Source organism: Mobula hypostoma, chromosome 19 (genome assembly GCF_963921235.1).
Source record: "Mobula hypostoma chromosome 19, sMobHyp1.1, whole genome shotgun sequence".
In the NCBI taxonomy this organism is placed as follows: domain Eukaryota; kingdom Metazoa; phylum Chordata; class Chondrichthyes; order Myliobatiformes; family Myliobatidae; genus Mobula; species Mobula hypostoma.
In genome coordinates, this window is record NC_086115.1 from 52,266,402 (window position 1) to 52,288,635 (window position 22,234).

The window sequence follows — 22,234 nt, forward strand, 5'->3', positions numbered from 1 at the left end:
TATTACTGCAAACACTTAGTCACAATTTATAGAATTTAGTTTCATGTACAGAATTGATTGTGGGATTACAGGGTGTACCCAAGAAAATTATCTATTAACTGCTGCATTCAAAAGCTCGTAGACACTTGTTGACAGACAGAAACTGTCCTTTGAGTAAAGAAACTAAATGTCAGACTACAGGTTATCATGTTAAATAAGTCTATACCAAAAATATTTGCATGGATAATAACATGACCCGAGTAGAAACATTCATTTGTATTGTCAGTATTTTTTTGTCAGTTGGGATCCAGCTAGGCCTTTAGTTATATACAATTTATCTGTAATAGGATCAACGGACTTAAACTTCATTTATAATAAATTGCTATAGATCTTAAATTTATTATTTGCAATTGCTACAGTAAACTTAACACACAGACATATGCCTATGATCTACAGGAAGCAATGGATGCCTGAAAAAAGTAATCATAAATAAGGAAAGCTCATTAACTTAAGTCGTCATACTTAAATAGCTCATCTTGCACAGACACAATGATCAGATCTTATGATTGTCTCATGAAGTAGATAAGTTGAGGTATACTTTATGCAAAATAAATTATTGTTTTACAAGTGATTTGCATCTGTTAAAAAGAATCCAAATGGAAACAAACTGTGTTAATAATAATGCCATAGGCAATTTCCTGTTTCAATATTCCTAACAAGTGAAAAGTGAATTTAAAAAACCTACCATCTTCAAGCATTATACTGAATGAACAGCTGTTGATGAGAAAATAATTTTCTGGATTGCTTATGCTGTTCTTGCAACATAGTGCAATGAATATTTCACAAAAACATTTTTTCTTTTAGATGTACTCATTACATTTGTGCCCATCATTATAAATTTACATTTCCCATTAGAAATATGACAAACGAGAATGCAAATATTTCATGCTTCAGTGAGCATGTTCGCTTGAATTGTGTGTTCAGGAAACAAAAGCCCAAAACAAGGGTCTGACTTTACCTTATTCATTGTATACTTACAAGTAGAAAATGCTGCAAAATAAACTAAAACCAACTTTATTAAATGTGTGATAAATTTATTGCAATCCTCAATGATACTTTATGACTTAATACTCTAAGCAGCACCTTCTTGAGTTGATGAATATATACACGTCCTTTTGACCAGTAGATCTCTTCAGACCAAAAGGTTGACGAGTTCCACTGAAATAGCTGATCTCTGATCTGGGACATTGACAGTAAAAAAGCTGATGATCAATGTTCAAAATTTGAAGTAAATTTATTGTCGAAGTACATACAGTATACATTACCATATACAAATCTAAGATCCGTTTTCTTTCGGGCATATGTAATAAATACATAATAGAATCAATAAAGACCACCAGAGTGCAAAAACAAAAAAAAAGTAGTAACAATAATAAATAAACAATAAATATCAAAAACCTTAGATGAAGAATCCTTGAAAGTGAGTCCAAAAGTTGTGTGAACATTCCAGAGACAGGGCAAGTGAAGTTGAGTGAACCCCTCCGGTTCAAGAACCTTACAGTTGAAGGGTAATAACATTTCCTAAACTCGGCAGTGTGAGTCCTGAGGCTCCTGTACTTTCTTCCTGATGGCAGCAGTGAGAAGAGAGCATGACCTGGGTGCTGGAGGTTTCCGATGACGGATGCTGCTTTCCTGCAACAACACTGTGCAGATGTGCTCAATGGTGGGGAGGGCTTTACCCGTGATGGACTGGGCTGTATCCACTACATTTTGTAGGAATTTCTGTTCAAGAGCAATGGTATTTCCATACAAGGCTGATGTAGCCAGTCAATATACTCTGCACTACACATCTACAGAACTTTGTCAAAGTTTCACTAACTCCTAAGGAAATAGAGGTGCTGCCATGCATTCTCCATAATTACACTTACGTGCTGGGTCCTCTGAAATTATAACACCATGACTCTCTCTACCTCTGATCCTTCAATGAACACTGGCTCATGGGCCGCAGGTTTCCTCCTGCTGAGGTCAATAATCAGCTCCTTGATCTTGCTGACACTGAGTGAGAGATTGTTGTTGTGGCATCACCCAGCCAGAGTTTCACTCTCCCTCCTATGCGGCTGATGCTTGGTCTACTACAATGGTGTTGTCAGCAAACTTGAAAAATGGCATTGGAGCTGTGCTTAGCCACACAGTCATAAGTGTAAAGTGAGCAGAGCAAGGGGCTAAGCACACAGCCTTGTGGTGTACCTGTGCTGATGCAGTTCATGGAGGAGATGGTGTTGCCAATCCAAACTGACTGGGGTCTGCAAGTGAGAAAATTGAGGATCTAATTGCACAAGGAGGTATTGAGGCCAAGGTTTTGAAGCTTATTGATTAGTTTTGAGGGGATGGCAGCATTGAATGCCAATCTGTAGTCAATAAAGGGTATACATCTTTGCTGTCAAGATGTTAAAGGGTTGAGTGAAGAGCTTATGAGACGGCATCTGCTGTGGACCTGTTGCACTGGTAGGAAAATTGGAGAAAAACCAAGTTGTTTCTCAAGCAGGAGTTGATATGTTTCATAACAAGCCTCTCAAAACACCTCATCACTGTGGATGTAAGTGCTACTGGTTGATAGTCAGTGAGGCAGGTCACCACAGTCTTCTCAAACACTGGTATGTGATGTTTCCTTAACCATTGTTGCTCTGTACGTTGGAAGCCAAAGCCTGAATACAATCAATAAGAAACTCAAGGTAGTGGTAAGAACATATGAAACAGCAGATATCTTAAGGCCTTGAAGCCTGCTTACAAAATATAGCAGTTCCTGTACCATCTGCTCTCTTGCCTCAAACCCATATTCCTCCAATTCTCAGAGAACCTATAACTGTTATTCTTAGCCTTGAATTTATACTCTGAAGTAGAAAACTGTCGAGGTTTATAACCAATATCACAAGACAATAGGAAGTCCTCTTAGCATCCCTGCTTAAATCTCCTCAGAATCACACTCTCGTAAATAGGGAGAGATTGAGAATTATTGACTTATCGTCCATCTTACTCAATCTTTCTCTAGATGACCACACTATCAACCTGGAATACACCAGCTGAATCCATGCTGACCGCAAGGCATAAACATTTTTCCATTAGCAGGAAGACCAAACTTATACACAGTGCTCCAAACGTACAAGCTCAGCAAAAGGTATTTGTTTTACACTCCTACCTTCTTAGCATTCTCCTCCCACCAATGCTGTTGGATCCTTATCTCTACTTCTATAGTCTTGATAGTCAGCATGAGAATGAGGGCCAACCTAGTCAGCAGACATCTCCTGTTTACATCAGCAGTGCTGAGGTGGAGATAGCTGAAAACTTCAAGTTCCGAGGTGTAAACATCACTGATACCTTGTCCTGGTCCAACCGCGTACAGAGCATGCCCAAGAAAGCGCACCAAAACCTTTACTTACCCAAAAGACAGAGGAAACATGTTGTGGTCCAGTTGACCCTCACCATTTCTTGCACCACAGAAAGCATCCTATCTGAATGCATCACTGCATGGTATGTCTCAAACCAAGACTGCAAGAAATGGGAGAGTTGTGGACACAGCTCAGCACATTTCAGAAACCAGCTTCCCCTCCATTGCTCTTTGTCTATAATTCTCACTGCCTTGAAAAATTAGTCTACATAATTAAAGACCTCAATATTCTCTCTTCTCCTCTTCCCATTGGGGAAGAGGATGCAAAAGCCTAAATCATGTACCACCAGGTTTAAGCTTATTGTATAAGATTGATTCTTGACCTCAATCTACCTCATCATAGCCTCACACCATATTGTCTGCCTACAATGCAATTTCACTGTACATTTCTACATTGTTATTTTCCCTTTGTACGACCTTGTATTCTGCTGAGCACCAGTGACAGCGGGGAGTGGTTCAGAAAAGTGTGACAAGTGATGATAGACCTGATTCTGATATGGGTCTCTATTGTGGACTGAGACTGGGAATCCTCATGGTTGGGAAAAGGGGAAGGGAGAGGTGGGGGAGTGGGAAGAGTGAGAGAAACATTCTGTAATGATCAATAAACCAATTGTTTGGAATCAAATGACCTCGCCTGGTGTCTCAGGGCTGGATGTGCCTGCACCCACGCCATCCCCCCACCCCACCACTCCTTCTCTGCTACCTTCCCTACACCCCTCACATGGCACTTTATCCTTTACAATCCCAATATTCTTCACTCCCGCCAGACTTACAAACTTACTCTCCACTCCATGTTGACAAATACAGTACTGTTCAAAAGTCTTGGGCACCCTAACTATATATATGTGCCTAAGACTTTTGCACAGTACTGTAAGTTGTAGTAGGAGACCCGTGCACAGAAGTAACATTGATTCTAAATATTATCTTCATTCAGTTCACTACTGAATACATTGTGGTATTGGCCATTCCACTTCTGGAAAAAAAAGACTTTTATACTATATTTTCTTCATTTTCATTTTATAAAGTGTTACTCTATCTTCTATGTAAGTTTAGCAAAGCAGTTGTAATTAGTAAATACGCCAAAAAAAGTAATGGCATTATAGTGTCTTGTCTAATTTATGTGTGTTATTGAGCAACTACTGTATATTTTAATAATACAATATACTTACAGTTTATAATTAAGGTTGCTTAACAGTAATTCAACCTAATATGCAATTCATAGTTAAACAAATTAAATTTCTAATGAGTTTAAATAACCATGGTCTGTGTTATGTTATCAATCTAAAAAAATTAAAATAATTTCTAAAACTTTTAATATTTTTACGAACATAAGCACATTTTGTAATGCATATTTATAACATGTTAATAGCATGGGTTGTAGAATTGTCAGTGCCATGTTAAGGAAACAATTTGGGAGTGCTCATTTAGGCTGAGGGAAACTAGAACATGGAAAAGTACAACACAGTACAATTGGCCAGTTATGCTGTATCTGCCTTTTAATCCTTCTTCAAGATCTATCTAACCCTTTCCTCTCACATGGCCCTTCATTTTCTTTCATTCATATGCCTATCTAATAGTCTCTTAAATATCCTTAACATATCTGCTTCTACCACCAGCCCTGCACCAATAAGTTCCATGCACTTACTGCGCTCTGTAAAATCCTATTCCTGATATTCCCCTTATACTTTTCTTCAATCACCTTAAAATTATGACTTCTCTATTTAGCTATTGCTGTCCTGAGAAAAGGGACTGGCTGTCCACTCAATGTTTCTATTATATTATACATCTCTATCAAGTCACCTCCCATCGTTCTTCACTCCAAAGAGTAAAGCCCTAGTTCACTCAACATTTGCTCATAAGACATGCTCTCTAATCGAGGCAGCATCCGGTTAATCTCTGCATCCTCTGTAAAGCTTCTAGATCCTTCCTATAATGAGGCGATCAGAACTGAACACAATATTCTAAGAGTAGTCTAATCAGGACCTAGAGAATTGCAACATTACCTCACGGCTCTTGAATGCAATCCCCTGCACTAATGAAGGCCAACATACTTCTTAACTTCCCCGTCAATGTGCCTTGCAATCCTTAGATGTGGACCCCAAGATCCCTCTGATCCTCCATACTGCTAAGAATCCTGCCATTAATCCTGGTATTCTGCGTTCAAATACAACCATCCAAAGTGTATCACTCCACATTTCTCTGAATTGAACTCAATCTGCCATTTCTCAGCCCACCTCTGCATCCTATCAATGTCACGTTATAACCTACGACAACCCTCTACGCCAGGGTTCCGCGAGATCGTGGTTTAAAAAAAACTTAGTTTTTGAACTTCACGCGACAAGCGATGCTAGCACTCAGTGGTGGGCAGTGACCGAGCAGCCCCGTTGGCAATCTCGTTAGGGGTCTCTCAACCCAGGGTGGCAGAGCGCAGTAGTGCCGTGTTTATTTGGTTAAGTCCATTCTCAGTTTTTGACACGAGATAGGAGAGGCTGTTGATAATTGGTGAACGCTGTATTGCAAGCAGGGGAGGACAGCAGGCTGATGAGGAGTGTGAAGTGCGTTTTCCAAGCATTGAGTGGACTCACCCAACTTGGGCTGTGATGTCAGCCACTCCCTCCCAAATTACCTCTCCCAGCTTCCCCTTGTGTGCTGCCGACTGTCTTATGGGAGCAAACAAACTTGACCAGTGTAGTAGAAAATTGGAGGGGAAATTTTCATTTTAAAGAAGGAATTTTTATGCGCCACGAATCAGTTGAACTTATTACCCAGAAAAGGAAAAGTCACACAGCTGGTGAGAACCTAATGCCAGCATGTAAAATTAAAGTGGGTAAAATGTTAGGACAAGATGCAGTACAAGAAATTGAAAAGGTTTCACTCTCAAACGGTACTACAAGTCGATGTATTGATGACATGTCACGTGATGCTGAAGAGGTTTTGTCTGTGTGATAAACTGAAAAACAGCAGCTTCTCTAACCAGGTTATTGAGTCAACAGATTTCACCAATAAATATCATGTTGTAGCATTTGTAAGATTTGTAAATGATGGTGAAATTCAAGAAAACTTTTTCTGTTACAAAGAGCTGCCCGAAACAAGCAAAGGCCAAGGTATATTTAATGTTTTGTCCTCATATCTGGAAACAAAGGGTCTGTCTTGTAGGAACTGTGTTGGCATCTGTACTAATGGTGCCCATCAATGGTTGGCTCCATGAGAGGTTTCACTTCTCTTGTAAAAAAAAGAAAATCCTGACATTGTCACAACACACTTTCTTCACAGAGAGATGCTGATGTCAAAAACTCTTGGAGATGAAATGAAAAAAGTTCTGGATGATGCTACAAAGATGGTTAAACAAAGACCTGTTCACTCGAAAATGTCTAAAGAACTGTGTGAAAATCTGGACAAAGGACACACGAGTCTCCTGCCACATACAAAAAGCCAGTGGCTTAGCAGAGGGAGAGTTTTCAACAGGGTGTTTGAGCTGGATGGTGAATTGCAGGAGTACCTTCAAGAAAATAGTAGGCCAGATTTTGCTGAGCGCTTTGAAGATGAAGACTGGCTGCAGAAACTAGCCTACTTAGCAGACATTTTTCATCATATGAACCAGTTGAACAAGTCTCTGCAAGGCCTTAGAGAAAATGTTTTGACTTCAAGTGACAAGACTCTTGGATTTAAAAGGAAACTTACAACTTACTGATCATACTAACATACTGTGAGCTGTAGATATAATAATTTTTACTCAGGGGTTCCCCGGAACCTGAAAGTTATTTCAAGGATTCCTCCAGGGGAAAAAGATTGAGAAAGGCTGCTCTACACTATCCATAACACCACCAATCTTCATGTCATCTTCAAACTTACTAACACACCCTTCCACTTTCTCATCTACTGAAAGTCATTTATATAAATCACAAAGAGCAGGATTCCCAAAAGAGTGGAACACCAGTAGCCATAGATTGCCAAGTTGAATGTGCTCCATCTACTACCACCCTCTGCCTTCTGAGGGTAAGCCAGTTCTGAAACCACACAGCCAAGTTTCCCTGGATCTCATTGCATCCTGACTTTCTGATTGAGCTACCATAGGGAACCTTGTCAAACACCTTTCTAAAATCCCTATACACCACAACCGCTGCCCTACCTTCATCAATTTTTTTTGTTACTTCCTCAAAGAGGTCAATCAGACTCAAAAGGCACAATGTGCCCCTCACAAAGCCATACCAACTAGCCCTAATGAGACAATGTTTCTCCAAATGTTCGTAAATCCTGTCACTAAGAATCCTCTCCATTAGTTTGCCCAAAACTGATGTAAGATTCAAAGAAACATAGAAAACCTACAGCACAAAACAGGCCCTTTAGCCCACAATGCTGTGCCAAACATGTACTTACTTTAGAAATTACCTAGGGTTACCCATAGCATACTATTGTTCTAAGCTCATGGACCTATCCAGGAGTCTCTTAAAAGACCCTATCGTTTCTGCCTCCACCACCACTGCCGGCAGCCCATTCCACGCACTCACCACTCTCTGCATAAAAAACTTACCCCTGACATCTCCCCTGTACCTGCTTCCAAGCACCTTAAAACTGTACCCTCTCGTGTTAGCTATTTCAGCCCTGGGAATAACCCTCTGACTATCCACACGATCAATGCCTCTCATCATCTTATACAACCCTATCTGGTCACCTCTCATCCTCTGTTGCTCCAAGGAGAAAAAGCCAAGTTCACTCAGCTTATTTTCATAAAGCATTCTCCCCAATCCAGGCAACATCCTTGTAAAACTCCTCTGCACCTTTTCTATAGTTTCCACATCCTACCTGTAGTGAATGACCAGAACTCATGGGTCTATAATTCCCAGGATTATCCCTATTACCTTCTGTGAACAAAGGCTTAACGTGCTAGTGAGGAAGCTAAGATTATCGCCAAAGGCACAGCAATCTCTTCCTTTGCTTGCCTCGTAACTCCAGGGACTTATGCATCCTAACGTTTTTCAAAAGTTCCAGTACATCATGTGTCTTAGTCTTGATATATTCCAGCATACTAACAATTTATGCTGACCTCACATTCGTCAAGGCCCTCTCACTAAGCGAAGTATTCATTAAGGACCTCTCCTATCTCCTCTGACTCTAGGCATATTTCCTCTTTTAACCCTGTTTGGCTAATTTTAGGATGAAAAACAGAAGGGTGACTAGACTGACAGTAAACCTCTCCTTAATCCTACCTGCTAAGGCCTACCCATGCCCCCTTCTAGCTCTTCTCGGTCCCTAATTAAGTTCCATCCTGAATATCTTACAACTCTCAAGAGCCCCGGTGTCATAGTTGTTTCCTAAACCTTAAGTATGCTTCCTTCTTCCTCTTGACGAGATGTTCCACATCTCATCAACCATGGTTCATTCACTTTACCATCCTTTCCCTACTTTAACAGGACAAACCTATGGAGAACCCCATGCAAGTGCTCCCTGAATTACCTCCACACTCCCGGAGTACATCTGTTCCCAACTTATGTTCTTGAGTTCCTGCCTAACAGCATCATAGTAAGTACTCCTCCAATTAAATACTTTCCCATACTACCTGCTCCTATCCCTGTCCAAGGCCATGATAGTTTCCTCAATCTATGTTGCTCTTGTGGGGTCGATAGAATACTTCCAATAGTGATTGCTCCCTTCCTGTTTCTGACTTCCACCTACACTGACTCAATCAACAATCCTTCCACAATGTCTTCCCTTTCTGCAGCTGCGATACTACCCCTTAATAACAATTGCACTTCCCCACTTCTTTTACTTCCTTCCTTGAATCGCTGTACTTCATTCTAAGTCCTGGAAATTCCAGCAGCCATTCCTGCCACTGTGACAGCCAAGTCCCTGTAATGGCATAGTTCCATGTATTGATCCATGCTGAGTTCATCATCCTTGTTCCTGGTCCTTCTCACATTAAAGTAAACATATTTCAACCCATTTAATTGATTGCATCTATGCCCTATCCACTGCCCTTCCTTCCTCAGTCTCTCTATATGTTGCATCTACCTTTACAACTGCTCCATCATCTGACCTATCACTCTGATTCCAAACCCCAACAAGCGTAGTTAACTCCTTCCCCAACAACTCTAGTAAACATGTCCACAAGGACAGTGGTTCCCTTCAAGTTCCTTCCTTGTAAATCATCCCTCTTGTACAAGTCATACTTTCCCTAGAAGAGAACCCAATGATGGACAAATCTGAAACCCAAGCCCTTGCACTAATTCTTCAGCCACACATTCATCTACCAAATCATACTATTCTTCCCCTCACTGTTACATGGTACAGGTTACAAGCCTTGAGGTCCTGCTTCTTAGTTTCGTACCTAGCAACCTATACTCACTCTTCAGGACCTCATCCCTATTGTTGGAACCAAAATGTACTATGACTTCTGACTGCTCACGTCCTCCTTAAAAATGCTATGAACTCTGTCAAGGCCATCCCTGACCCTGACCTGGGAGGCAACATGCTATCAAGGAAACTCTTTCATATCTACAGGATTCCCTATTTATTCCCCTAACTACTGAATCCTCTGTCATGACCATCTCCTCTTCTCCCCCATTCTGTGCCAGAGACCTGGTCGCTGCAAGTTTCCACTCATAGGTTATCCCAACAGTAACCACAGGAGTATTTTTGTTATTGAGGGTAACAGTCACAGGGTTTCTCTGCACAGTCTGCTTATTGCCTTTACCTCTAATACTAGTGAAAAATATTAGTATCAGTATGGGAAACAGATAAGTGATGATGCACAAGCTATTCAGCACACAAAAAGATAATATAAAGGACTAGAAATTATTGTGCACCAAGCAAACATATTTATTTGAAAACTCACTGAGTGAATGTTATTGGGTCTTTTGTGCAGTACACACAAACCGGGAAATTCAACCAAAATTCTCCTTACGTATTTGAGGCCCACAAATAGCACAAACCACTTTAATCCAAGCCATACAAGCCAAGCTGAGGTCTACCTTATTTTAATAGTGACCACACTTGTGCAATAGCTGAGGTGTACAAGGGAGTAAAGTTTAAGCATTGTTTTATTTTTGGTGCATTCTCTCACTCCCTCCCACCCAACTTCCTCACTTCCATATTGTTCTGTACTCTAATATCCCTGAAATCCCTGACAGCATACTTATTCCAACTCCCAACTTCCCAAATCTCAGACACCAGCTCAACCCAGCACCCTCCTCTAGACCTTTCTCTCTATCACATCTCATTGATCCATGGCATGTATGACTTTCTGCACAATACTGGAGCTAATGCAAGAAAGGCCTTTATTCATGTTCGCCTACAGTTCCTGTAACGTATGATATCTTGAGCTTTGCACAGAATATAATTTTGGCTTAAATGTTTGTGTACCTGTTTAGAAATATGAATTCAGGTTGGGAAACAGAAACCACAGTGTTGGAAAGCTTTCCCACCAGCACCAAGGATTACACATCGTTAAAATGTGCCCCAGATAGCATTTCTGATGGTTGATCAAGGCAACAGACTCTGATTCCACAAGACAATAATTCAGGAATAATTAAACCAATATGCAAAAGACAGCCAACTGTGCAAATATAAAAGAAATAGTAATAATAATAATAATAAGGTAATAACTATTGAGAACATGAAATGAAGATCCTTGAAAGTGACTCCATAAGTTGTGGGCACAATTCAGTGAGGGCACATGTGAAGTTGAGTTAAGTTGTTCCACTGGTTCAAAAGCATGATGGTTGAGGAGTAATAACTGTTCCTGAACCTGGTGGTGTGAGTCCTGATGGCAGCAGCAAGAAGAGAGCATGACCTGGGTGGTGGGGTTCCATGATGATGCTATCCTGCGACAGTGCTCCATGTAGATGTGCTCAGTGGTGGGGAGGGCTTTTTTTTTAATAGGATTTTCCGTTCAAGGGCATTGGTGTTTCCATACCAGGTCATGATGCAACCAGTCAATATACTCTCCACCACACATCCATGGAAACTGGTCAAAGTTTTAGATGTCATGCCAAATCTTTGCAATCTTCTAAGGAATGCTTTCCATGGGTTTACTCTCCTGAAGGATGCTCTCACATCAGCCTCAAAGTAACTGAGGGTTATGGGAGTTCGTGAAGGTTCCTCCATGTTTTGACAGTCAAAGCAAGTACAGAAGGCACTGAGCTCATCTGGAAGTGAAACCCTGTTGTTACATATGCTTCTGATAACAATCACAAATTCACATTGTCCTTATATCAGTATCTGAAAAGGTTCTTGCATGATTAATTATATTTTTCACCAGTGAATGCCTCTCCAGTTTAATTGAGACTGCAATTAAATTTTACTCACCCAATACAAAATTAATAATGTTCAAATAAAAATGTTATATTTCAGATCTTCCTTTCTTAGGATCTGGAGAAATAAAGGCATGTCTCAATGTTCAATTAAGATTTTTAAAAAATACAAGCTTAAATTTATTTGGAAGTGCAAATAAAGATATTTAGACAGCTACATTTTATGAGCCCAGTTTCAAAAATGGGCTGAGATTGGCATTCTGTATAGCTTTCTGTATAACTCTGATGCACCAAAAAGGAATAATCATTAAGCTATTACAGTCAATTCCTGGTTTAGGGTATTTCAGTTAGTTGCTGGAAATTTTCCTAACCCATTAAACTCATTTTTGGTTTGTTCATTAAATTCAGTTAAATAAAAATTGTCTGAGTCGACATTTGCTCTAATGCAATGCAATTACCATTAAAAAAAATTATAAATAAGTGGCTTAACTCTGCTTTTGCCTGAGTATTACGCGGTTGCAGTCTTCCCACTGGGACCAATTGTTTGCCAATGGCCAATTGCTTCCAGTCACGAAATGATGCCACAATTACTATTAATGGCTATATTTTTGTTACCTAATCAAATTAAAATCTCAGTAATTCCCAGGAGCCCATCCTTAACCATACTTCTCTGGAACTATCCAGGAAATTGCAAGCCATCTGCTACATAGGGATGTAGAAGGCCGCTTGCAAACTATCTCTGTAAATACAGACCAACCTTGTCATGATAATATTTTGATTTCAATAACCAATTCCAACTGCACAAATTTAATCATCTTTTACAACTAATTCAAAATCATTCTTGTGTATTTTACCAGAAGACAATTGCAGAGTATCAAATTTATTGAGTTTCATGAAACCTTTCCAGCTTGTGGGATGGGTAGATACGCTCTGGTAAGAAGGATGGGAAGAGGCAGAAGACTAAACTGCCCTGACTGTAACCAGCACTTTTGTTCATAACTATCAGTTTTCAGCCATTTAAACTGAAGCATTACTCAATGCTATTCATATGTGCTGAGGGTCTGGGTACAACTATGAGACTTGAGCTGCTACGAATGCTGTTGAGATTGCACAGCATCACAGTGTAGTACTGCCAATCAGACCCTATGCATGGCCAATACTAATGTAGGATCCAAAAACCTGCTGACTAATTTAACTTACTGTTTTTTTTTTTGGCTTCAATTTTAATACTTTTCAGAATCTATAAATTCCTTAGGTCCATAGCTGTAGGAGGAGAATTTGACTATTCTGCCTATTGAGCCTGCTTTGCAATTTGATCATAGCTGCTTTATTTCCCCCCACAATTCCATTCTCCTGTCTTCTCCCCTTAACCTTTGATCCTTACTAATCAAGAAACTATCAATCTCTGTTTTAAATATACCCAGACATTAAAAAGCTCAAATAACATACTTCCTCTGTGCTTGGGGCTAGTTGAGTAGGCAGGAGGCTAACAAGACAGGCCCTCCAAACCCAGCCTGTAGATGTTTAGGTGTGAGGGGAGCAAGGGGGGCAGTGCCAGTTCTGCACATTCTAGGCAAAAGTAATATACAGTGGAATATGTAGTGTGACACCGAAGGCGGGAAGCATTTTGTGATCAGTTTAGAATAGTATTATATATCCTACTTGGTTTATTAATATTGTGATACTTGCAGCTAATGGTGTTAAAAACCACCCGTGGTAATGGCTAATGTGTTAAATGGCTTAAAGCTTGTTTGCTACAGCAACTTGTCATGGTGACCAGAAGTTTTAGGACCATGTGTATATAAGATTTTCCACTGCTGGAAAGGACTTTGGAAAGAGATTGTAAGTAGTGCCAAGGGCCAAAAGCTAAAAATACCCTTTCATTCAATGTTGCCAGGAATATTGAACAGCAGAGGAAATGAGAGAATCCTGAATTGCTGGACGACCATTCATTTCTTAGATCAATTGAGTGGACTTCCCATTTGAACTGTGGTCACAAATGTTATTAAAGGGTTATTGATGATTCTCGCATTTGTTGTCAACTGGGGTCTCCTCTAGCAGTAGGTCTATGGGAGTTGTATTTCCTTTAATAGGAAACTGTTTTCTCTTTGTTTAATAAAACAACTTTCACAAAGACATTAAATGGATTAGAATAGCATTGCAAACTAGCATTTTGCAATATATAGTTCGAGTGCAATTGAGAAACAGAGGCCTTTAGACATATGTGCTCAGATGTTTAAAGGTGTAAAAGAGACATTAGTAAAATTATTTTCATGCAAGACTGCATCACAATTCTATTATGACTTTCAAAAGGAACTGGGTAACAGCAAAGGAAAACCTTCGCAAGGCCATCGAAAAAAAGCTGCAGAATGGGATAAACTGCTAGCACACACTCAATTGGGCAAAGAGCTGCCTCCTGTGCTTGAATAACCATGATTCTACAGAGAGTTTTAAAATCAAGACATTGTAATTTAGCCCACTTCCCAACTCAGATAAGAACATTGTTTTATAATTGTGCCATTATAGGGACTACAAAGCAAAGGATTTTGTAAATGGCAAAAAGATATTCTGATTATCCAAGGAGGCAAAACTGTAATTTTCAAATGATCCCTACACAATTAAAATCTGGCACCACATCTAGATGTTGTGCAGCAAATTACTTTTCAGAAGACAAGTCTTTCAATATTATGGCACAATGAATGCTTAATGCAGATGGTACTCTGGAAGTGATAATATGCCTCATGACTCCTATTATTAGCAAAGGTACTGGCAGAGTAAATGAGTCAAGCCTATGCATTAGTATTTAGACCAAGAAAATACAAGTTGAGCATCCCTTATCCAAAATGGGCCCGAAGTGTTTCAGATTTCAGCATATTTGCACCTATATAATGAGATACCTTGGGGATAGAACTCAAGCCTAAACATGAAATCTGTTTACATTACATATTCATCTTATGTACAGCTGGCGTGAAGCTCACAGAGTGGACAGTCTGACTTGATGGAGCTGAGTCCTCCACAGACTGTCAGTTGATTGGCTGCCCACGACCACATATATCATTATTAAGGTATGTATGCAGTATAGAACTCTGAGATTCGTCTTTCAGAGATAGCCATGAAACAAAGAAAATTATGGAAGTTGTTCAAAGAGAAACAGTAAACCGACCCCCTTGCACAAAAAATAGAACGGCAACACTATTATCAACCCCAAAAACCCCTTCCCCCACACAAAACTCAACATTAATCCCTACCCCTGTACAAAAAGATTGGAACAAAACACAACAAGAAAATCAACTCTCTTCCCCGTACAAAACACAGGAACATCAGCTCACAAACAACCTCCCCACAATAATAACATAATACAAGAACATCAAACCGCCTTCCCCAACTTAAAAAAAACGAGAAAGAACAGGCGAAAACACAGACTATAAAAGCTATAAGACTGAAAAAGTCCATATTCCATAGTCCAAACCATAAACGCAGAACTTCGGTAACATCCTCTGACATCAAAAGAGAGAGACCACTCGAATACAAAAGACCTGTTCTCTGGACACAATGAGCTGCCATGCAGTGGTAGGCCACCAGTTTCCTTCTCTGGCAGCAGATATATAAATATGAAGACATATAACATAAATATAGCATAATTTAAATAATTTGTACACAAAACAATTACCTTCCATTTTTCAATTTGTGATAGATCATTACTTGTTTCATGATCAGCATACCATTAAGCAGTTATGTTTACTCCAGCACTAATGAATTCACCCTTTCAATACATGATCTTCATTTTTCACTTTCTGCAGTGTTTTTCTATTTTTCCATTAATGTCTGTTCATTACATATGTGAGATCACTTCTCAGAACTGTCTGTGGTGCACAGAGACCTGCACATTGCCTGGGAACCCTCGTAGCACCTTGTGGAAATTTCCATTTGTGACATTATATCGGTAACCAAAAAAATTTCAAATTTCAGAGATTTTTGGATTTTGGAATTTTGGATAAGGGGTACTCAACCTGTAATTTATATATAACTTGTCAACAATAGAAATCAAGAAAGTGATTGCTCCTCAGCTTAGGGGAGAATGCAACATAGAGATACTTTATGATCTTAGATATCTCAATGCAGTACAGTTGAAATAAAGTTGAGACAAAGGATGCAGAATATCAACATTAACAACTTATACTTTACTCCAGCAATAACCAGGCCCAGACAAAAGGTAAGTCTGCAATTTAAATGGTCTGACATAGAGCGATCTTGAAAATGACTTTAAAAATGAAGTCACTAATAAAAAGTTAAACTATAATTAAAAACCCTTAGAAATAACAATTAAAAAATAACTTCTCCTTTGCTTCCTAAGCCAAAATCTGCAAATAGTACCTTTAAGACTACCTCATCTACTTTAAAGGACGGGTGAATTTCTCTTTTAAAAGCAAACCTCTTGCATGCATGACTTCCAGTACTGCACTGAACTAAGAACTTAGATTACATACTGCAATCTCTGCAACACGGCACTCTCCTAATTATCTAACTATGGTGCAAGTACAAATTGAGCAAAATTTTAACAGGATAAGGATCCCAAAAGCTTTATTTACTATCCAATAATTAATATTCATAAACAAAGAAGCCATATTCCAGCAAAAAAAAAACAGATCAAAGACACCTCTGGCTAGAATACTACAGAAAACCCAAACCAAATCTATTAAACCTCAAACCAGAATCCATAAAGCGCATACTTCAAAACATATGACATCCAGTCCTACAAACCACAGAAACAGTAAGTCATGTAAAAGATTCTTTTAAAAATCATGAAAGGAATATGCCAGCTGCTATCTGCAAAATATTCCCTCCAAACACCTGGATGGAATGGTAATAAAAGGTACTTCATGTAAGGTGCTGGAAGTGTTTTGCAGGTCAAATCCATCACAATTTTAACTATGGCAGTCATTCAACATGTACAGTACCGTTAAAAAATATTCACCCTCCTTGGAAGTTTTCATGTTTTATTGTTTTACAACATTGAATCACAGTGGATTTAATTTGGCTTATTTAATGGTGATCAACAGATAAAGACACTATTGTGTCAAAGTGAAAACAAATTTCTACAAATTGATATAAATTTATTACAATTATTAAAGACAAAATTGTTGATTGCGTAATTACTCACACCCTTCAAGTCAGTATTTAGTAGGTGCCACTTTGGCAGCAATTACAGCCTTGAGTCTGTGTGGATAGGTCTCTACCAGCTTTGCACATCTGGACACTGTAATTTTACCCCATTCTTCTTCACAAAACTGCTCCAGCTCTGTCAGATAGCACGGGGATCATGAGTGAACAGCCCTTTTCAAGCCTAACCACAAATTCTCAATTGGATTGAAGCTTGGACTCAGACTTGGCCACTCCAGCACATTGACTTTACTGTTTTTAAGCCATTCCTGTGTACCTTTGGCTTTATGTTTGGGGTCATTGTCTTGCAGGAAAACAAATCTTCTCCCAATTCACACTTCTCTTGCAGACTGCATCAGGTTTTCCTCCAGGATTTCCCTGTACAGGTGCACATTCCCTTATCCAAAATTCTGAAATCCAAAAAGCTCCAAAAACCGAAGTTTTTTTCGCCAACAGCTTACGTCACTCAGGTGTGACGTGGCAGCACAAGCAGAGGCCGCCAGATGTCAGTTGTGGCTCAGCGCTCATACTGGTTACACATGCATTTGCTGTTCGCTGATATTTTGTGTACACTGTTGACTTTGTGTTTAATTTCACTGTGAAAATGTCAAAAAGAGCTGCAGATACCCCTATGGGTAACAATGAGAAAAAGAGAAGGAAGCATCTATCATTATCAATAACGCAGAAAGTGGAGTTATTGCAGAAGCTTGATCGTGGTGTGTCTGTGCGGCGTCTTACTGAAGAAAATAGTGTCAGAACTACCACTGCATATGATTTAAATAAACAGAAAGACAAGTTACTGAAGTTTTACAGTGACAGTGGCGTTCTACATTTATTGCAAATAGTCATTTACCACATGTTTGATTCGGTTTGTTTGAAGCTGTATATTTTTTGTTTTATTGAATGTTTTTGTTGGAAATAAATTTTTTTCTTGTTATTATTCCCTAAACAATGCAGTATAACAACTACTTACATAGCATTTACATTGTGTTAGGTATTATAAGTAATGTAGAGATGAGTTAAAGTATATGGGAGGATGTGTATAGGTTTGGTGCACCGCTGGGTCCTAAAGTCCACTGCACTGAGACCAGTTAAATAAGGGACTTGAGCATACGTATTTTTTGGTATCGGGGGTGGGGGGGGGGAAGGGTTCTGAATTCCGAAATGCAACTGGTCCCAAGGATTTCGGATAAGGGATTGTGAACCTGTATTTTGCTGCATTCATTTTACCCTCTAGCTTCACAAGCCTTCCAGGGCCCGCTAAAGTGAAGCATCCCTAGAGCATGATGCAACCACCATCATGCTTCATGGTAGGGATGGTGTGTTTTTGATAATGTGCAGTGTTTGTATTACACCAAACATGGCATTTAATCTGATGGTCAAAAAGCTCTATTTTGGTTTCATCAGACCATAGAACCTTCTTCTAGCTGACTTTAAAGTCTCCCACATGCCTTCTGGCAAACTCTAGCCGAGATTTCATTAGAGTTTTTTTTCAACAGTGGCTTTCTCTTTGCCACTGGTGAGCACCCAGGCAACAGTTGATATATGCGCAATCTCTCCCATTTCAGCCACTGAAAATTGTAACTTCTCCAGAGTTGTCATAAGTCTCTTGATGGCCTCCTTCACTCATCCCCTTCTTGCACAGTCACTCAGTTTTTGAGGACGGCCTGCTCTAGGCAGATTTATAGCTGTGCTAAATTTTTTCCATTTCTGGATGATTCACTTAACTGTACTCCAAGGCACAATCAGTAAGTTGGAAATTTTCTTGTATCTATCCCAACGTGTACTTTTCAATAACCTTGGAGTGTTTTGTCTTCATGGTGTAGCTTTAGCCAGGATACCGACTCACCAGCAGTTGGACCTTCCAGGTACAGGTGTATTTTTACTACAACAAATTGAAACAACTTGACTGCACATGGTGATCTCCATTTAACTAATTATGTGACCTCTAAAACCAATTGGCTGCACCAGTGATGAGTTGGTGTATCATATTTAAGGTGGTGAATACTTAAGCAATCAATTATTTTGTGTTGTATATTTCTAATTAATTTAGATCACTTTGTAGATTATGTTTTCACTTTGATGCAAAAAAAATCTTTTTCTGTTGATCAGTGTCAAAAATAACTAAATTAAATCTATTGTGATTCAACATTGTAAAACAATAAAACATGAAAACTTCCAAGGGGATGAATACTTCTAATAGGCACTGTATATTCTGTATTCTTGTTTAGTAGGAGCCATTTAATAGGCATGGATAAAGATATTCATATTGATAACATACACCCAAAATTATTCAAAAAATATTCATCAGGACAAATTTGTGTAGCATCTTCCTTTTTAATTATAATTAAATGAACTGCACTAGTTCCTTTGATTGCAGTTGACATCTTGTCTTCTAGCGGAACGGAACTAAAATAGATTCCAGAGGAGATAATTTCCCCTCTCTTCCAGAAATGTGTAATTGGTCAAAGCAATTGTCAATTTAATATTGGGCATGTCATAGCTTCCTGATCAGCAATCTCCAATTTTATTCATCCTACAGCCTAATTAAGATATTCCAAACAGTATCTGTGTTGCACATCTAATCATGCCCATCACTGTTCCTGCTGTAAAAATTTACAAACACGATGGAAGCATACCATCCAGTTTATCAAGCCTGCACCACACCTGTTGAGAATATGGTTGATCTTTCATCAGGGCTACTTTGTAGGATTATGATCATATCCCTTGATTTGCTCAATACCCACTCAATCTATCACTCTCCATGTCAGCAACAAATGTGTCAGTGTGAATAAACAAAATCTCAAAAAATAAGGAGTAAACCAACCACATCTCAGTCACTAAATACACATCTGACCACATTATCACAATGGAAAGAGACTGCAAATAAATAGAGATCTCATTGTTCCTGTGCATGAACCACATAAGGTTAGCAAGCAGATGCTGCTGGTTAAGAGGATAAATATTGATCTTTATTGCAGAGGAAAAGGAAAGCTTTGTTACCATTGTACAGGGTGTTAGCGAAGCCAAACTTGGGAATACCACACATAACTTCAGTTCCTTTGCATTGATCTGGAAGCAGACCAGAAGAGATTCATCAGACCAACTCCTGTAATGAGAGGACTGCCCTATCAAGAGAGGTTTGGCAGGTCAGGTCTGTATTCAAGTTTAGGAGAATAAAGGGTGATATAATTATAACATTGCTCTGAAGGGTACATGAGAGGATAGATGTTGAGATGTTTTCACTATTGGGAGTCTCTTTGCTTCTTGATAAGAGATGCACAGAAATTCCATTCTCTTCCCCAATACCCTGAGGTTAGTGAGTCTCTGGAATTCTCTACTCCAGAGAATTATGAAGGGTAGTTCATTAGAACTTAAAGTGGAAGTAGATAAAATTTTGGAAGATTAGGTGAGGGTTCTGGCACAGAGGAGATGAGACCTGGGTATAAGAGCCATAATCATACTGAGTAACAGGGCAGGCTTGAGGCCAGGTGATCTACTCCTGCATTTATTTTGTATGGTATTCTTTAAATTACACCCAGCTAAATTTTAGATTAGTCTTACATCAGCTGTGAGCCTGTTATAAATATGTAATAATCAGTCTCTCCCCCCCCCTTTACAGTTATCCATTCTGTAATGTGGTAACAGACTTGCAACCCAACACTTTATTCAATGTTACACAGCACTCCCCAATCACAATCTAATCAAGAGCAACTGTAATTAAACAACAGGAATTCTGCAGATGCTGGAAATTCAAGCAACACACATCAAAGTTGCTGGTGAACGCAGCAGGCCAGGCAGCATCTCTAGGAAGAGGTACGATCCTGACGAAGGAGTCTCGGCCTGAAATGTCAACTGCACCTCTTCCTAGAGATGCTGCCTGGCCTGCTGCGTTCACCAGCAACTTTGATGTGAGCAACTGTAATTAAGCTGTTTGTTTCTCCACAGTTCAATGCAAATGGCTAGAGCACAAGTAGAAACTGTTAACACCCAAGCTGCAAATTAAGAGAAACGTTTGCAGGTGTAGTTTCTGCTTGTATAGAATGCACTGCAACTCAACCATCCACCACCACATCTAAAAGCCAAGAGGTCAGATACAGCTCCATAAAATGCTGCTACAAGTTAGAAAATAAAGCTTTAGGGCAAATGGGTTACAAATAAAACTAAGGCTGTCTAGCAGAATAACCTGTGCCCTTCAAGGACCATCATCTTTCTTGTAATTGTGTAAAGGATTAACTAAGACTCGAGTGTTTGAAACCAAGAAATGCATCTGTTCTTTCAAGTCCATTAGAAAACTATGCAGACCGAAGAAATCTCAAGCAGTGTTTTCAAGGATTATAAAATCAGCTTGGCCAAAAAAAGGGTATGGAGTCTGCTAAAAAGATTTTTTGATTATGATGTTCCTTCATCAGACATATGTTGAAGCTGATCATAAAATAAACACCAGTAAAATTCTGTTTTATCTTCTCTTTTGTCTTTCCATTCCCCAACTGGAAAATAACTAATTGGTCACAAAGATCTAGAAGTGTCAAGCTATCCTATACAACCTCTTCCAGCATCTCAACAAGGGTGCTCAGGCCAGGCAGCGCAGCTGATAACATCACCTAGAGGCAGAATAGGAAGCTTAGAAATCATATGCAAGGTTTGCAGATACAAAGCCCAGTTGCTTCTGCAGTAGTTCAACCTAACGAAAACACCTCACACTGTTCTGGAGGACGAGCATTGTTACCTGAGCAGTTGATTATGTTGTTCAAGTGCCTTCTGGTATATTTTCATCTATAATTACAAACTCCCATTTCTGTAGATAGGTTTTCTGCTATTTTCTTCCTCACTTTTCTATTAACTTGTTAATCTTCCAAATCCTAGAATTTATTGACTTTTAAGCAAGTTTCATGCAGATTAACCCTTTAATATTTTTCAAGAAAGGATTAAGAAAATCAAGCTTACAATTAGTAAGCATCAGGTGAAGTGCCAAATGTCTTATTTTATGTATCTGCATCTGTCTCCATTGATATGTGTACAATTCAGCACTTAAACCAGAAAGTAATACAGAAACCCTCAAATAAAAAAATCATTTTTATCTTTTATTGAAATTTTAAACATTAAAGTACAAAATAAATGCATACAAGCCAACTTGATAGGGAAATTTGAGTATGCTTCAACCTCTGAAATAGGTTTATTTACAACTGGTTAAAACATGAAGAATTATGGTAGATAGCTTTGTCATCTTTTCGGTCTTCTTCCACACAAATTCAGATTGAATGTCTGATGAACTTACAGCTAGACCAAGAATCAGCATACCTGAGCAGCTGAAACATTTCATACACTGCAATTTTAATAGCTGTTTTTTACTGATCACTGCTGAAAATTGCGCAGATTTCAATGTTTGAGTCTTCTATAA

The 22,234-nt window shown here is 39.1% G+C and overlaps 1 protein-coding gene across 2 annotated transcripts in view; it reads right to left on the reverse strand.

Moving 5' to 3' along the window:
* Positions 1-22,234, reverse strand: part of bub3 (BUB3 mitotic checkpoint protein) — a 59,350-nt gene that overhangs the window by 10,322 nt on the left and 26,794 nt on the right. The gene's annotated exons all lie outside the window — the stretch shown is intronic.